The 12,536-nt window shown below is 48.0% G+C and overlaps 1 protein-coding gene across 1 annotated transcript in view; it reads right to left on the bottom strand.

Annotated features, from left to right (window-relative positions):
• Positions 1 to 12,536, bottom strand: part of CBFA2T2 (CBFA2/RUNX1 partner transcriptional co-repressor 2) — a 49,465-nt gene that overhangs the window by 19,632 nt on the left and 17,297 nt on the right. The window lies entirely within an intron of this gene.

Genomic DNA, 12,536 nt, shown 5'->3' with positions numbered 1-12,536 from the left:
TTCTACAAAGAAACAAGGGAGCAGATGCTCAGGTGGGAAAAACTGCCCAAACAACCACCCATGCATGGTGCAGGAGACACCTGGGAGCTGCTCCTACCAACAAGTCACAGACATTCCCTTTCTATAAAGCTAGTGCCCGAGCAAATAAATAGATATGGAGAGCCAGACTCATCTAGGTGGCTAGGACCTTCCAGAAGGACCAAACAGACAAATAAATAAATCCACTTGATTCAGCACACACACACACACACGCACTCTGCCAGAAGATCACATTCAGCTGGGGCAACTGCGTGGGCAGCATTCTGGTTTTCAACTAGGAAGGGTTTGGGGACTTCAGGGAGGCAAGAAAGGCTCCAAACCATCCAAGATATATATATTTTTTAAGCATCATCCAGCCATCACCTGAGCTCCCCGTCCAGGGTGATGGCCTGACACACGAGCAGCAGGGCCTCACTTGGCCCAGTGGTGCTCGGACAGAGCCAAGGATGCTCACCCATTAGTTTGATTCCTTACTGCCAAGGTATTTTAGTTATTTTTCATTGGTTAGACTTGAGCTTTTTTCCAAGGAGAAAGGAGACACAAAACACGACTATTACAATATTAAGAGCTGTTTACTCCTCCACACTGTTTACTTACTAGGTTAAAGCGTTTTGCATGAAAAAATTATGGCAGTTCTCAATTTAAAACACACAATTATCACAATCAGAAGAAAATTACTTTTCCAAAGTCTGCCTGCCGCGTCGCTCTCCAAACATCCCAACTGCAACCGAAACTATGCAAGGGAAATGCTGGTGGCTGGAACTAACTTTCCAGATGGGAACATCTGTGTCTCATTTGCCTCAAGGAAGAAAACATGAGGAAGATTAACGGCTCCCAGGCCCGGCAGAGCCCAGACATAACAAGTACAAAAGGGATATGGTTTAGAAAGAAACTTGGTGCAGCAGTTCTGTATCAGAGATTTTTTTTTTCTTTTAATGACCATTTTGTGGGACTACATAGAGAGCTGTCAGCTCAGAAAAGGGAGCCCGAGTTTCAGCTTGATTAAATGCTACCGTAGAGAGAAAGCAAGAATTGAGATGATAACACAAGCAGCAGAAAGCACTTTTACCACCTCAGCTAACTTGTAGTTAGGCAGAGGCAAGGAGTTTTTCCTCCTTAAAAGGCTGATTTTAAGGGTTTACCCCCAAACCACCAGCCCCAACACAGCAAGCCCCAAACCACCAGCCCCAACACAGCCAGCGCAGCCCTGCTGCTTGCAAACCCACCAAGGACCACTGGCCTCTTCGAGGTCCTCGGAAGGAACAAAAGTGACCCAACACATGGGAAACCCCCGCAGAAGGGCACTGCACGGAAGGCCATTCCTCGCATTAGCGCATTCTTGAAATTCGGCCACATTTATAAAGGTACACAGATGTTTTGAGGCAGCACCCAGCTCTCTTTGCAGTCCCCACACACACCCTGTGCTTGCCACAGGTCAAGCCAAGCCCGGCAATGTGTATTTTGCTCTGCTGGATACTGTGACATGGGGCAAACCTGCTTGCCCTGGATTTGGTTTGGCAGACAGAACAGATACCAACTGCCATTAAAGTTTCAGGCTGCTGGAATTTTGCAGGTACTGGGTTTAAATCTAAGTTGCGCTAACTTTGTTGAAGTATAAAGAAAAAAAATTTGTTTAGAACCCCCAGATGTTACTTAGAAGGAAAAGCAGCCATTTAGTACAGCACTGAGAATTACAGCTTGGGGAATAGAAGCCTCTTTTTTCCCCCTACTTACGTTAAAATCTGTGCAGTGGCAGAGGTAAACCTCTAACTTTCACCTTCGAAAAAGGGAGACCCAAAAGCGAGAAAATACAGGTAAAACAGGCTCCAACTTTTCAGAGCATTTTCCACATTAGCAGAGTTTTTGGGACACCACAGAGGCTGTGATTTTATCTAGCCCTCATAAATCCCCTCCAAACTTGGACTGCTTGCAGGTTAGCAAGAAGCTCCACCCGACTCCGGCTTTCCAAGCTCCAAGCACCAAGCTCCACCTCGCTGCCTTCATTTCCAATGACGGAGTGCCAGGAAAGGACACGAGGGCCCAGTCGTTCTCCTTGGGTAGCCGGTTTGCTCTGTGCGGATCTCCGCAGCTCATGAGGGTCTGCGGGGATGCAGCCACCAGCGCACACGGGCTTTGGAGCGGGATCACAGCAGAACTTACGGCAGCAGAACCGCGGTGGTCAGCGAGATCTACGGAGCCGCTGGGGCACCCGCTGCAGGACGCCTGTGCGGGGCCGCTGTTCAGCTTCCTTCATGCCTGCAGTGACCACCAAGGCTACAGGACTCACTGCAGCGATGCTGTTGGGTCAGCAGACGTTCTGGGGGGCTTTGGCTGCTGCAGGGCTTCCCAGAAACGCATGAAGTCACGTGCAAGGCACTGCGGTTACCTGGAAAACTCATCAGCAGGTAAGATTTCCATCAAAGAGATCTCAGCCACAAATTCATCTCATCCCACCTGACTGTTCGAGAAACCCCACTTGAAAAACCCATGCTGGGCAACTGACCCTGGTTATCCCTTTGCCTATGACTTTATTCCCCAACACTTATTTTCAGGCAAAATAAAATTGCACAAGCAGAGATCATTTTCAGTTTTAGCAGATGCTGTAAGATGCTATTTTAAGGTCAGAGCAGAGCACCACTTTGCTTAAAGGCTGGTCAAGCAACACTGGGGCCACCCCCCGGTTTCCCACCAGCAGCCACTTGTCACTGCAAAGGTGATGAACTCTGCACGGGAGGGAGTGACCATGCTGAGAGCTTCCTTGGAGGACAGTCACATCAAGAAGGTCCATTTTGTTTAGTGGCATGTTTTAAGTCATAAATCCAAGCAGGTAAACAGTGCTGTGATGTGTGCTGCCCTGAGGAACCCTAATGGGGCCTTGGGGCAACCCTGCTCACCGGGAATCACTGGCGGCCCTGCTGCCCTCATGCTGGGCTGGGGCCCATCCCTGCCTACAGATCCGCTGCTCGAGGCCCGGCACACAAATATAACACCAGGTCCATGGGCAGGTGCCAGCTCCGGGGCAGGTGGCCCACCTGTAGCTGTTGGACAGAAGATCCCAGCTTCGTTCCCTGCACAGATGTGCTGCACCTGCATTAATGCGGCAGAAACAACCTGACAATACATCTTTTTTTTTTTTTTTTTCCAGCCAGAAAGCTGCTTGGAGACATTTCAAATAAAAGAATGAAGGTCAAAGCATTTGTGCTAAATTTTAACATCTGGCCTGGTGCTCCATCCCAGCAGAGATCTGCAGAACTGCTGCAAGGTCACAGGCATGTATCAGGTCCACTTTGCAGTGGATGGAGCAGAGCAGTACCCAGCACAAGCACAGAGCAGGCTGGTCTGCTTTTACAGAAGCTCCCACAGATCTTTAAACAGGTCTTTCTGATGGGGAAGTGGAAACCAAGAAGTCCTTGTGCCCTAGACCACTGCGATTCATGGCTACAACTGCCAGTTAAGTTACCATTTGAGGCTTTTGACATCAGAATTGGAGGGTTTCAGCTGCTCTTTGGGGACAAGGGAATAAGAGGAGGCATAAAGAAACCTCCACTAGATTCCTGCAGCTCACGCAGCTGGCCCTTCCACACAAACTCTGTTTCCCAGGTCATCCCAAAAGCAGCAGGCTACAAATACAGTAAGACCACCACTCAGTGTGACTAAAGATAGCAAGGCTTACACTGCTGACAGTACCATTTTGGGGGCTGTTGTGTTCTTTGGGAGGCTAGAAATGGTGAGAGATCTAGAAACCAGTGATGGGCTTTGCTCTTGCATGCAAGCATTTTTAACCCAAGCATCCAGTGACTAGATTGCACCTTCATCGTAATTCCTGACTTGCCAAATCCTCTTCAAATACAACAAATGTGTTTTTCTCATGACTTTGAGAAGTTCAGTCCTGTATGGCATCACTCAGCCTCAAGAGGCTAGAACAGACACACTTCGTAGTATATACATATACACATGCAGAGGCATCTCTGAACACCTAGAAGATTAATACAACAAAATGCAAAAGCTGAACAGCCTGAAAGTTAGGAGAAAATATTCCCACTTAAAAAAAAAAAAAGAGAATGGCTTCAGAAACAGCACTAATTTATTTTGAAGTCCACCAGTAACTCAACATTTAAGAACTTTAAATCTGTTTAATAATAACATAGAGGAGGATATTTAAGTCACAGGCTTCAAAACAAGGATTTAAATATATATCCATCTCCCCTTTCTCTCTTCCTCAAGCTCTGCTGCTCAGAGACTTGATTCCCACCATAATAAATCAATCTAAAGAAAGACCTCTGAAAAGTTGTTCTAACAGACCTGAGATCTGCGCACAAGGGCATCCAATGAGTAGCAAATTCTCAAACTGAGCAATACAGGCACCACCCAATTGGAAAACTCAGCAGCCTGGAAGCTGACAGTTCAAGGTTAAAACTGGGTAAGATCTCCAAGAAACCAAGAAGGAACAAAGCAAGCCTGAGATGAAGGAGGGCTTCTCTGACTTTTGTTTCTTGCAAGTGCCAGTATCTGAATCTAGCAACATAAATGTCCCTCACTCCACAACCAGTTGTGGCTCTACTAAATTAACCATTTCACATAAACTAGCTGTGCTACACGCACAAGTATCAGACTTGTTACCCAAGGTAGCCAAATCTCTCTAGGCTAGCCATAATTCACACTTCTCTCTTGGAGAGTCCACCTCACTCACTTGGGCACTAAGTACATTAGCTGCTGCTTCGATCAAATTCACTCCTGATCAATGACATACACAGGATGACAATTCTGCCTGTTAAAAGCACTTCTCACATCACCAAATAAATTCTTCTTCCCCCTCACCTCAAAGACCTCAAGCATGTGAAAAGCTTTTTGCAGTCCTGCTGAGCTGGAATAACAACAGGAGTGTACTTAAAGACTCCAAAACACCTTCAAAACCTGTCCCTAAAGTTAAACCACTAGAGCACTGCTGTAACACCCTGAGCTTGTGCTTTCCATGGACAGCTTCTGGAGACCAGGCAGCTCCAGCAACACGCAGGGAATATCAAGTGAACATGTTGGCTCAGGCTGGTTCCACAGGACCGTGAGACAGGCTGGGTGGCTCTGATGCATTTCTTCTCAAAGTATTATCCTACAACACACCAAGAAAGGGCTTTCCAATTCCTCAGGTTGTCCTAAACCCTAAACTGGTTATTAGCAATCAACACTGCTCACCACCAGCAGCAGAGAGTGGAAAACAAATACAAGTTAACCAAGAAGCGTAACCACCAAAATCAAAAACATAAGAGAGTGGAAGAGACCCTGCAAGCCACCCCTGATTGCCCCCAAGTTTGTTTTAAACTGCGATTTTCCTCCCCTGGTCACAGCAAAGTCTACGACACGGTGCCTATACATTTCCTGTCCTGCTGCTGCAGCAAGGCAGAGACCCATCAGTGCTTGGGCACAGGAGAGACTCTGCACTACCATGTAAGTGCAGAATGCCTTCCAGTTACCTTCACCAGGCCATCAGCCAGATTAGGTTTGCTTATGAGAGAAGAACTAGAAAGTCAAGTAAAATATGCTTTATAATCTACTTGTGAGTAGTAGTAGCTGCTGGATCTCCAAAGATGTGGAATCATCTTGCTGATCAACCCAAGGCTAGGTTTCATGTTCATATTCTTCACGATTTTGTTTTTAAGTGTCGGTATATTTCTGAAGACAGTCTCTGTGCCAAACAGAATTCAAGGCAGACAGACAGACATCTGTGTACCTGACATCACCACCCCCGTGAAGATGTGACAACACATGAGGTCTTGCCTCATTCTCAGGTTCTGCCTCACAGTAGGCTTGATACTGGATTAAGGTATTACTGACCCAAGAGCATTTCAATTGATTCCACAGTTGATGCTACAGAACCTGTTGTTCTTTGCATTAAGCTATAGAATTATTTCCAACACCCTGAGGAGGGTACACCTGTGTGTGCTTCCCAGAGGCATGGGATTACACTGGAATCAAGTGTCACCGAGGGCATTCGCTTGGAATAAACCGTCTTGCTCAGGTGCTCCCAAGGTATTAAGCTGTCTGCGAGAAGCTCCATCCTCGTGAATGTGTAGCAGACAACCTAGCCTGTCTCCCAGATTCCAGATGGCACTTGCAAACCTTGCCTGTGTATCAAATGTTGTTTTTTAGCTGTGTCCCTGGTTGACAACACAGAACTTCATGATGCTATCTTTAGAGAGACTTCTCTGCAAAGAAACACCCTTGGAGCATACGGTACAGGGAATATGCTAATGTGGCAGCACGTTTTCAGAGGAGGCAAACGCATCCTTTTTGGGTACACTGACATCCCAGAGCAAACCGAGTGGGACCTGAAGAGTAAAACGGTCCTTGTAACATCAAGCTTTTTCACAAACAGTTTGTTAACAAGTTTTATGATTGAGGCAGGTCACCATACAACACCACAGAAACACAGGATCAGCTCACAACAGAGGCCACATGCACACACGAGAATGATAATGACACACACACACAAAACTATTTAGTGAGTTAAACTAGTCAAAAAGAGCAAAGCAATCTTACAGCTTTCAATCTTTCATTCCTCCTATAGGTTTGGCAATTCCTACCCAACTTTCCCATCCATATAAATGCAAGAGTCAGGTGATAAACCAGTGCATTTCTTCCTTGAAGGATTTAGGTTCTCTCTTCCTCCAGAGCTCATGTAAAGATAATAGCACATGCAAAATAACATTTTTTAAATCTATACATTAATAAAGAAAACTTTATGAAACTTCCAGCTGTGAAAAACCCTGGGATACTAATGTTACTTTCAACAACAACAATAAAAAAGTAGTTGTTAAAATAATTCCCCATCGAAACCATACAAACCAGAGCTATCTTCTGTGCTCCTCTGTTCAGAAAACATGAAATCAATCACTACATGCATGTGAAAATGCATGAGAAAAAAGAGGAAAAAAAAAGAGAGAAAGAAACGACCCATATACACTTCTACTACACAACAAAATGGCATTACTGCTGCTGGCAGAAGACTAAAAGGTGGCAGAGCCAGAAAAGCTTAGGATACAACACATCAAGATTAGAAGGTGACAGCAACAGCAGCGAGGTGGCTGAAATCATCCATCTCACCCGCTGCTGAAAAGAACATTTCAGAACAGTAACATCAGGTAAAGCAGCAGCTTCTGCAAGAGAAAGTGATCTAGTAGGTAGCTCCTTCCATATTGCAGGCACTCACAGTAAACAACATATGGCCTGTTAATTTAATTAGGGAGAAGAAACCCCCTAAGTTTGAGATTTGACTTTGAAAAGCATGAGGAAAATTACTGGAGATACTCTATTAAATTGTCTTCCTAGATTCATATGTCCTTTGTGACCTGTGATCTTGCTGGTGACCTGCTCTGTGCCTCAGAACATCTAAGGGGCTGATTTTTGGAAGGCCACTTCCATGTGGGCAGAACCTATACCATTCTGCCCACCCTGCTGCTTCCCAGAAGGAAATCTGCAGGGTCCTCATCCTCGCTGGGAAAGGTCTATAGAAGAAGGATGTACGTGCAGTAAGCAACCTTAACACTTGGTTAAGCCCACCTTCTCACATGCCACCTGTTTTTTTTAATTAATCTTTCTCAAGAACTGCATTGGGTGAGTCCATCTGTCAAGGCAGAATAGTCCTCACAACGGAGGTCAACCTGATAAATTCCAAAGAATCAATGCTGAGACACAATGAAGCCAAGAGGGGATCATTCTATACCCCTTCCTGTAAGCAAGCTGTATTCTTGCAGTCTCCAGGAGCTTGCAAGCAGCATAAACATGCAACAGAAGCCCAATCTGTTCCCAAACATACTGATATCCAAGTAAGGACACTCCGTTGCCTTTATCTTCAGGCTTGGGAAAGAAGTTATTTGCCTGAAGAGGTGGAGAGGCAATTAGGTCAGACTAGAAAGACACATTCCATTTAGAACATATCTCCAACTGAGTATTTGGGGGTAAGTTCAAATTCCCTGCCCTCGGGAGAAGCTCCATCTTCATTCCTGTTTGGAGATGCTCTACATCTCCAGGAGAACAGATTCGCTTCAAACCCCAGGCAGGGCAGAGGGAACGCCTGCCGCAAAGTCAGCCCTTCCCTCCCATCCCGTGTTAACCAGAGCACATCTCAACTGGAGTCACAGCCAAATGTGGGACACCCCAGCCACTCTGCCAGCAAGAAGCTGCTAAGAAACCCCGGGGCTTGGGTGAACATGCATCTCTGCAGATCAATTAGGAGAAAATTACACTGGTCAGTATGACCTCTATTGACCAGCAGTTTCTTTGCAAAAAAACAACTAAACTTATAAAACTAACAACCAGCTTGTTTTCTTATTTTCTTATTTCTTTCTCAAGCTAACCTAGGTGGTGATCCACTCATTCCTGCAATAGGTGCAATATAATTTATTTCTTCCTGTTCATGCCCTAAAACACACCTAAAACCCAGCAGACTTTCTTGTCAAGAAGAAACCTCCTCCCAGGACAGGGCAAAGACTTGATTTGCTTGGGATACAGGAATGCTCCTTTGGCAATTTTGCACCAAGGGACAGGAAGCACAGCAGGACATAGGGCAAGGGCGCAATTAGCTTCGCTTGTAAAATGCTCCTCACCATCCTAACACCACTGGTGACCCACGTGGGGGCCTAATAGCTATCACCCTCTGCACGCTCACAGGGAGGAGGAAAATAGTAAAAAAAAGCCATAAAATAAAAATCAATAAGCGAATCCCACTTCTTGCTGCAGCCCCATATGGAGGTAATCAAGTACAAGGGTGGCAGCTGGGGCCAGCAAAAGTCACCTGCAGCTGGGGGGACAGGGTGGGTGTGCGCGGGGGGTCGCGGGGTGCCGGGTGGGTGTTTAATTCTGATTTTCCGTCGGAACAATGCGGGAGCGGAGGCGCAGGCCGGGCCGGGGCTGCCGGGAACAATGGGCGCACCTGGCGCCGCGGCCGCTCGCGCCAGGCGCCCGGGGCAGCTGGTGCGGAGCCCCCGGCGCTCCCCCCGCGCCAGCCCGGGCCTTTCAAACCTGCACAGCTGGCGGCAGCAACAGGTTCGAGCGCTTGCGAGGACACGGCCTTCGCCCTCCTCCTCCCCTGGACTCGATTTTTGGTTGTTTGCGGGATGTTTTGTTTTATTTTTTTGAGGTGCAACCCTGAACAGGGACAGCTGTGTGCTGTCCTGCGGGCGGGCTGTGGCTAGGGCAGCAGGAAATCTGGCTCTTAACTCCAATTAATTTCCAATTAATAAACAAGCAGCAGGAGAGCCACAATAGGCCATGTCTTCAGGATGGTCTCCTGGCCATCCGTGACCTCTCCTCCTTTGGTCTTTCCATGCGCCCCTGACATGACCAAAAGGAATTCCACATGCAGAAAGGTGGACAAGGACATTTAATACACATTACTCTAAAGGCTTGAGTCACCACTACACAAACCCAACAAATGCAATAATTACACTTCAAAATGCTTCAAACGCTCCAAAAATGCTTTGAAGCCTCCAAAACTGCCACTGTGCTTTTATACATGAACAACTGACATCCACGGCATCCTGGAGAAGAACCAAAGTGTCTACAAGTCCACGACCCCTCTCCAGTGCTTCCCAGCTTCTGCTCTTACTCTAAGCAAGGGTGACCAGTGCCCACCAGGAGGCATTCCCTCAACATGCATGGATTTTGACCAAACCCTAAATACTATAGTTTTTATTTAAAAAAAGAAAACAAGGCCATTTCACTCAGGCAATCCCAGCATGTACCTGTAAAAGAGGATATTGCCTACCACAATCTGCTGGGGGTATCTCATCTCAATCTTCTCTTCTCTAGGTTAAACAGGCCTAGCTTGCTTAGTTCTTCTTCATACAACAGATGCTCCAGTCCCTTCATCATCCTTGTGGCTCTAAGCTGGCCCCTCTCTAGCAGCTCCACGTCCCTCTTGTGCTGGGGAGCCCAGAACTGTCCCCAATACTCCAGGTGCCTCCCCAGAGCTGAGCAGAGGGGCAGGATCCCCTCCCTTGTCCTGCTGGCAACGCTCCTCCTGCTGCAGCCAGGATCCCATTGGCCTTCTTGGCCATGAGAGCACATCGCTGCCTCATGGGTAACCTGTTGTCAATCAGGACTCCCAAATCCCTCTCTGCAGAGCTGCTTTCCAGCAGCTCAACACCTAATCTGTCCTGGTGCTTGGGGTTCTTCATCCCCAGGTGCAGGACCCTGCACTTGTCCTCGTTGGACCTCATGAGGTTCCTCTCTGCCTAACTCTCCAACCTGTCTAGGTCCCTCTGAACAGCAGCACAGCCCTCTGGAGTGTTGGCCACTCTACCCAGCTTGGTGGGTCGAACCATGTCCTTGGCCTCCTGCGCACTGCCGCTAACCATGAGCTCTGCAAGCCCAAATCCCCCATGAGCAATACATGGCAGAGCCTGGACTTGCGCTCAATGCCACTACAGAGGCAGCATTAACATGGGAACCCTACCATGCTCAGAGATACCAGTTCTACAGGCTAAATGGAGGAAAACACAAGAAACAAGTTCCCGACCCAGGTGTATTGAGGAAAAGGCTCCCTTAGATTCCGGCTTCTGAGGGAACTTTCCCTGGGTCTACTTTGTATTCTTCTCCAAAGGGCAACTTAGTCTCTTTCCCATTAGCAGTTCCTCTCCCTACTTGGGCCTTTCAGATCCTTTTCATGGCTTACCATGCTTTCCTGTTGTCATTATTTGCTCAAACGACCTTTGTTTCATCTTTTTTTTAACTTTTTTGCTTACACAAGCATCTTTCAGTTTTGCATTATTTTTTCACTTCTCTAACTGGGGTAGGACCACCTGAGGGTCACGCAAAGCCAGAAGACTCACAGGCATTTGGAGGTCCCCAAAAGAGATATTCTCAATATAACTATAGTGAAAGGCAATTCCTCCAGTGGTCAGTTCTGAAAAAAAGTCTTAGCCAAGATGCACTCTCCCATTTCTTAAAAATAATTATGGTCACAGAGTTTCAAGCCACCCCACAATGCAGCTACCTCCCTCAAGTATTTTGCTCTTCAAATATCCCAGATACTTTCCTTTATTTCTCTCCCCCGCGTAGAGCCCAAGAAGGAAAAGTTTCCTGCAGAACTTGAACATAAAGGTGGCACACTAGCGCTTTTTTTAAAAAAAAAAAAAGAAAGAAAAGAAAAGAAAAAAAAACAGAAAAAGAGCCAAATCATGCAGTTCTGATACGGGTAGAGCTGCCTTTTCCTTAATCAGAGCCTTATTCAAATGCAGAGCACAAGGTGGGGCTCCTCAGTGCACCACGAGCCCTGCAGGTCCTCAAGGACAATCACGATTCCTCTCTATTCTCCCCTGGTGCCAGCACACTTCTGAGATGGTGAATTCTCAACACGCTCCCCTGCCTTCTTCCTCTTGAGAGGATAGTGGGAGCAGGTAACAAGTGCTGGGTATGAGCACATCACACACACACAAGCCCTATCACCTCCAGAGAGCAGGAAAACCCACAGAGATGGGAATAAAGTGCAGGCACGGGACAAAGCCCAGGAGATGCAGCCCTGAAGAAGCCCTGGCATTCGGCATGCTTAAAACCAGCTGGACAAAGCAGCATGGTGCGTGCCAAGGGAAACCCTCCTGCCTGTGCAGGGAGATGCACCAGGTCTCTCCCCTTCGGCTCCATAGGGAGCTGCCCCCAGCCTCATTTGGGGTCTCTGAACTTTGCGAGCCCGCTGGGGCACGGGCTCTGCTGGCAGGTGGCAGCTTGGCCAGCGAAGGGCGAGCGCGGCTGCACCGGAGCAGAGCGCTGCAGGGCGGCGAGGGGGGAGCCGGCGCCTGCCTTGCTGGGCTGCAGACACATTTCTGAGCGCCGGACCCTTCCGAAAGGACAAAAAAACACCCACAGGGAGGCAGACGGGGGGAACGCGGGTTGAGAGCTACTTACGCGAGACCACAAGGTGACAAGAGAAAGACACGGAGACCCAGGAGGTGGCAGAAACTGTGCGGTGGGGAGGCGTGAGCCCGGAGCACAGCCCCGAGCTGAGGGGGTCGAACCCTGGCAGCATCGGCCACCGCTCGAGGAGCGCAGGGACAAAAACCAGACTGTCCACTGACACAATGCAGCAAAAACCCGGCAGGGAAAACCCAACGGGCACAGCAGATTGAGGAGATTTGGGAGCCAGTGCAAGAGCTCAGTCCCTGCAGAGCTTTAAAATTAGCATGCACAGTGAGTGTAAGGCTGGGCACAGCAGGAGGAGGAAAAAAAGAAATAATAAAGCACATTTTGCTAAAAGACGCAGAAACCTTCCTGGTTTTGTGCTTCCCGTGAAAACACCGCATCCCCGCCTTCTGCTCAGGGAAGCCACTCAGAGCATCGCATAGCAACCCAAGCGGAGCTGCCAGCTGCAGAGCCCCACGGCAGCTTGCTCCCTGCCCTCCTGGTTGAGGCTCTTGCCAGGGATAAAACCCCCGTGCCGCATCCCGGAACCCCACCCCATGCTCGCCATAAGCTCAGTGCTAGTGTCTCTAAACAGCACTATTCAA

Source organism: Tinamus guttatus, unplaced genomic scaffold (assembly GCF_059628265.1).
Source record: "Tinamus guttatus ecotype Peru unplaced genomic scaffold, ASM5962826v1 Tinamus_guttatus_pri_ptg001150l, whole genome shotgun sequence".
Taxonomy (NCBI): Eukaryota; Metazoa; Chordata; class Aves; order Tinamiformes; family Tinamidae; genus Tinamus; species Tinamus guttatus.
The sequence above is the reverse complement of the archived record's forward strand: the minus strand, read 5'-3'. Positions and strand labels throughout refer to the sequence as shown.